Below are 5,533 nucleotides of genomic sequence, written 5' to 3'. Positions count from 1 at the left end.
GACACTGCATATTATTCAGGCATTTCTGTCCCTGAACGTTTTCCCTTAGGGAGCTGTGGGGGCCCACCTTAAGGGAAGTTATCCCAGGCAGCTAGGATGTGCCTGAACCAGGAGTGAAAAGGATGGGATGGGAAGTTTAAGCTCCTCTGGGCCTCTTGTTTACTCTACCAAGCCTTTCCCAGCTTATCCTCACAGCCTCAGTTTCTTTAGCAGTGAAATGGGAAAATAACCCACCTCCTACCCACCTCACAAGATTATTGTGGGGATCCAACAAGATAGAGAATGTGAACTGATTTACCCCTGGGAAGAGGAGGGAAGAAAAAGAGAAAGGAGTTTAGGAGGGGATATTGGGACTGGTAAGGCCTATGAGAAGTGGGCTGGCAGGACTGTTGAGTTGGGGGCTGCCATTTCCACTGTTTGCTGGGGAGCAGAGGGCTGAACCTGGCTGAATTAATCAACCTTGGCCCCAGCTAAACCTGAAGGTGAGAGACCTGTGGGGCCCCGTGGCTCTGTGGACGCACATAAACACCCATATATTTGTACATACCATACAGTGGGTACATGACTTATTACTCCATTTAAATCTTTCTCTCTCACCTCTGCCCTCTTGTGGGCAGGTTACTGACACCTCTGAGTGCCATGGGGGTTTCCATGAAAATAAAGTCCAAACAAGGAAACTGTGTGATCTAGCTACCCAGGGCTCTAGAGGCCAGAGATGCCCCTAGAACAAAAGTGGTGATGTGTCCCTTTACTCTGCCCTGTTGTCCCTGGCTGGGAAGATTACTCTCTGTTGTGAGCAGCAGAGGTTGGTGAGTACCCAGGGCTGTAAAGGGAGTACACAGTGCTAGGGCCTGGGAGTGTTCACATTTTGGGGTGTGTGTGTGTGTGTGTGTGTCTTGATCTGTTTGCAGAATTAGCCTTGATCTGATGGCCGGGGCAGCTCCTGAAAGGCTGAGGTCATCCTCTAAATCACAAGGACCTGGCCATCAGAGCTGCTCAAAGATGGCACTGACTGCCTGAGAAGTAATGAGCTCCCTGTCACCTGGGGTGTGTAAGCACATAGTTGGTGACCACTTGGTAGGGATGCTGGAGAGAGGATTCAGGTCAGGGGAAGAGGTCAGGTCCTACCCTGAGATTCTGTGACAACTGGCAGGACGGAAGGTGTGGTTGATCGGATATTGGCCAGTTCCTCCTCTGATTTTTCCAGGCTTCCCTTTTCCTAGTTCTGTACATGCTCTAGATGTGCAATTTACCTAGGAGCACTTTTTTGCAGAGCCCATGGGTCACCCACTAGTCAGGCTTGAATGAGGAAGGTGACCTCACTGCCTCCTTGGCTGTTTACTTACCCTAAAAACCAAAAACCAAACCCTTTGCCATTGAGTTGATTCTGACTCATAGTCACCCCCATAGGGTTTCCAAGGCTGCAAATCTTTACGGAAGCAGACTGCCTCTTCTTTCTCCCATGGAGCAGCTGAGGGGTTCAAACCACAGGTCTTTTGGTTAGCAGCCTTAACCACAGCCCCACCAGAGCTCCTTTTACCTACCCCAGGGAGTGGCAGAGTCCTGGTTCTTTGGAGACTCAGCTCCCTGGGTCTCCAGCAGAGTGTGTTCCAGCTAGTCCTGACTCTACCACTCACTAGCTATGTGACCTTAGGCAAATCATTTTCTCTCTCTGGGGTCCAGCTGAGCAAAGGTAGACTCTAGTGTGGTGGTTATGTTTTTCAATTTGCCTGGGCCTGGTTGAGTGGCTGGGCAGCTGGTGGTAGTTATTCCCCATGATGAGACTGGTAATCAACTCCATGGTGGGATCTACCACAAGCAGCTGAGTAGCTGCCTTTGGGATGTGGTCTGCTTCCTGTATATAAGGAGAAGCGTTGGGAATGGTCTCTAGCCTATGGCACACTTGGACCCTGCAGGTAGCCGTGTCATTGCTCAGCAGCCTGTGATGCTCTGCTGACCTTGAGATTTACAATGGACTTGAGTTAATGGTCTCCCGTGTGGTTTGGTAATATCAGGACTGTGCCTTTTTACTTGTCAATCTTGGGGCTTCTCAGCCTCAGCAGCCAGCAGCTATCTGAGTGAAGAAACACCTCTAGCTCAAGTGGGCCAGGAGCGGGAGGCAGAGCTGGACCCCAAGGTTGAGGGGCTTTTACCCAGCCCCTAGAGCCTGGCACTTTGAACTTGGACTTAAAGCCTCCAAATTGTAAGAATAAACTCCTGTTTATTAAGGCCATCCCATTTGTGGTATATTCCTGTCAGAGTGGCTCTAGGTAACCAGAACATCTAGGGTCCCCTTCAGGTCTAGAGTTGTTGAGTGATGATTCTGAGAGGATGATCCTCAAGCTTGGGAGCCAAGGCCATGATTAGGACCCTCAAACTTTAGGGTTCCTTGATGGCAGGCTGTTCTGGGTTTCCTCCTGGGTCATTGCCCAGCATGAGCAGGTGGTGACCCAAACATAGGAGCAATGGACAAAGTTCTGATTTCAATATATTATGACCCTCAAATGAGGACAGTGGCATGGACAGCTGTGGTGAAATTGTCAGGCCCTTTAGCTGGGCAGGTAGGCGTCAGACCAGGGGGGAGAAAAAGTTGCCTTCAAGTTGATTCCGATTCATGGTGACCCTGAATATGTCAGAGTAGAGTTGTGCTTCGTAGGGTTTTCAATGGCTGATTTTTTTGAAGTACATCACCAGGCCTTTCTTCTGAGACATCTCTGGTTGAGCTTGAACCTCTAACTTATCAGTTAGCAGCTGGACAAGTTAACTGTTTACACCACCCAAGGGTTCACCTGCCAGGCCAGGGCCCCTGGAATTCCTTCTCTTTATCCCAGCTGGGGGTAGGAGAAGCAGGTGCTAGCTGACTTCGAATTCTATGCCCTGGCTTCTGGCAGGGGTATTTGGTCCCTTGTGACCCCAGACTGGCTTCTTTCCAGCCCGCTTCTGCCCCATGGCCTGGGTCTCGAGTCTAGAGGAGGGAAGTGAGTCAGGGAAGTGGCATTTGGGAGGGAACAGTGCCAAGCTGGTCTGCTGGCCTCCAGACAGGGAACTGGTCTTGGAGCTTAGGGCCGGCCCCCAGGGAGGGAGGTCCCAGTGGGTCTGTCAGCTCACCCATCAGAGCCCCTGGGCTGTGTCCACTCCTCCCTGGTGAGGTGTCCCAGGGGTGACAGGTGGGATAGGACCTGTGGGAGGAGTGGGGAGGCCTGCATGTACCACTGCTGGAGTGTTTGGGCCTTTCCTCACCCCCACCTGGAACTGTCTGTGTTTCTGGGTCTATGGGTGGTGCTGGCTAGGGGTACTGTTGGGGTGGGAATGAGGGCTTAACCCTTGGATTGGATTTCTTCTCTAACTGGATATTCAGGTTCCTAGTTTAACGGCTCCCAGAACCCCAGCTAATCTGTAACCCAGGTGATGCAACCCCTTTACTCAAATCTGTGATGAGAACTGCCAAATGGAGGTAGAGGTGACGCAAGGGTGGGTTGCACAGTTGAAAAAAAAAAAGTTTTCTAATGCTTCAGATGGGAGCTCTGGTAGCATAGTGCCTAAGGCACTTGACTGCTAACCAGAAGGCTGGCGGTTCAAACCCACCAGCCACTCCTCAGAAGGAAGATGGGGCAATCTACTTCCATAATGATACTGCCTTGGAAACCCAAGGAGGGGTCACTATGAGTTGGATCCAACTCGACGGTACATAACAGCAACAACAAGAATGCTTCAAATGCCCTGGGTGCATGTGTTCTCGGCCCCAGGTGGGGTGTTATGCTGGGACCCCGTGGGGTATGAAGGAAGTGCCTGTGGAACACGGTGATCAGGGGCTGAGATTCTGCAGCTAGGCAGCCTGGGTCAGCTCATGTGAGTGTGGGTAGGTTTCTGGCCATGCGTCTCAGCGGTCGTGAACATTAAATGATATTCCTGACAGTTGAGACCTCCTGGCTGTCGAGTTGATTCCAACTCACAGTGACTCCACGTGGTTCAGCGTAGCACTGGGTTCCACAGGGTGCTTGAGGCTGTGGTCTTTCTGAAGTAGATCACCATGCCTCCTGAGGCAGCTCTGGATGGGTTCACACTGCCAATCTTTCAGTTAGTATTTGAGTGCTTAACCATTTGTACCACCCAGGGACTCCTCTGGTGCTCAATTAACCAAAGTAGTTATTGCCTGGCATGACCTGTCCAGAAGCAGGGCAGTTAAGTTTGTGAGGCAGACTGGCCAGCTTTCACCCACAGAACTGCTGACAGCTTCCAGTTGGTCCTGCCTAGCCTTGGGGTGTCAGGGAGCACGCATGGGGATCAGAGTAGGCTCTTGCCCTTTCTGCACCTCTGTTTCTGCTGAGATAAATGATTTTGTCCTCAGTCCTTTCCCACTGACAATCCATGACCTCAGGAGTTGCCAGGCTCTACTGCTCCCGCCTCCTCTCCCTCCCTCAGTGAACAGGATTAAGGAAGTGATTATTCTTATGACAGAGCTGTCAACAGGCCTCGGTCCGGAAAAGTCCCAACAAAGCCGGGGCAGAACTGGAGCAGAAGGCCCAGAATCCTTCTCTGCCTGCTGTCTGCCTGGGTCTGCAGGGATTTCAGCCTCGGTGCCCATGAAGGGGCATCTGCCATACAGTCCATTCTGGGTGCTGGACTTCATGCCTTATCAGCCCCATCCAGCTGTTTAATCTCATTATTAAGGAAACTGTTGTTGCTGTGGAAACCAAGTGGGTGAGGGCAGGGGAGGGGGCTGTGGGCCAGCTCCTGTTGCCAAGCCCGATGGAAGCGGAGCCATGAGAAGGCACCATCCATCCTGACCTGCCTACTGCGGGTGTGTTGTGGGGTTCAGGGATGACCTACACTGTGTTCTCCCCTTCATTTTACACTTAACTTTGAGTGGGAGACTCCCTTGAGTGTTGAGGACTGTGGTTTTGATGTCAGAGAGTGTGTGAGGTGCTCCTGGGCATGCAGCTGCAGAAACTGCTTGTCCATTCATTCCATTCATTCACTTGTTCTTTCATTCAATGAATACATAGTTTCTTCTCTGTGCTAGGCATTGTTCTAGGCAGTAGGGAATGTCAAGGTAAACAGAAGTAATAAACCTGCCCTCCTAGAGCAAATATTCCAATAGGAAACCATTGCCAATGAATCAATTCCAACTCATAGCGATCCTATAGGACAGATTAGAACTGCACCATAGGATTTCCAAGTCTGTGCATCTTTTATGGAAGCAGACTGCTTCATCTTTCTTCTGCTGAGTGGCTGATGGGTTCAACACCTCCAACCTTTGGCTTAGTAGCCAGGCTTTTAACCAATGCATTACCAGGGCTCCTATTCTACTGGGAAGAAACAGAAAACCAATACATGTATGTAATAAATAAGTCGATTATATAGCAGGATAAAAGGTGATTATATAGCAGGATAAAAGGGCTATGGTTGAAATGTAACAGGCTCGGGGGGCAGAGGGACAGGGACAGACTAAGGGTAGTTATAGTTTTAGTTAGGTCAAGGTGGACCTCCATATGAAGGTGAGACCTGAGCCAGAACTTTTTTTTTTTTTTTT

This window comes from Orycteropus afer, unplaced genomic scaffold (assembly GCF_000298275.1).
Source record: "Orycteropus afer afer isolate SDZICR_OR568_19922 unplaced genomic scaffold, OryAfe1.0 scaffold00085, whole genome shotgun sequence".
In the NCBI taxonomy this organism is placed as follows: domain Eukaryota; kingdom Metazoa; phylum Chordata; class Mammalia; order Tubulidentata; family Orycteropodidae; genus Orycteropus; species Orycteropus afer.
This window is presented reverse-complemented; position numbering follows the sequence as displayed.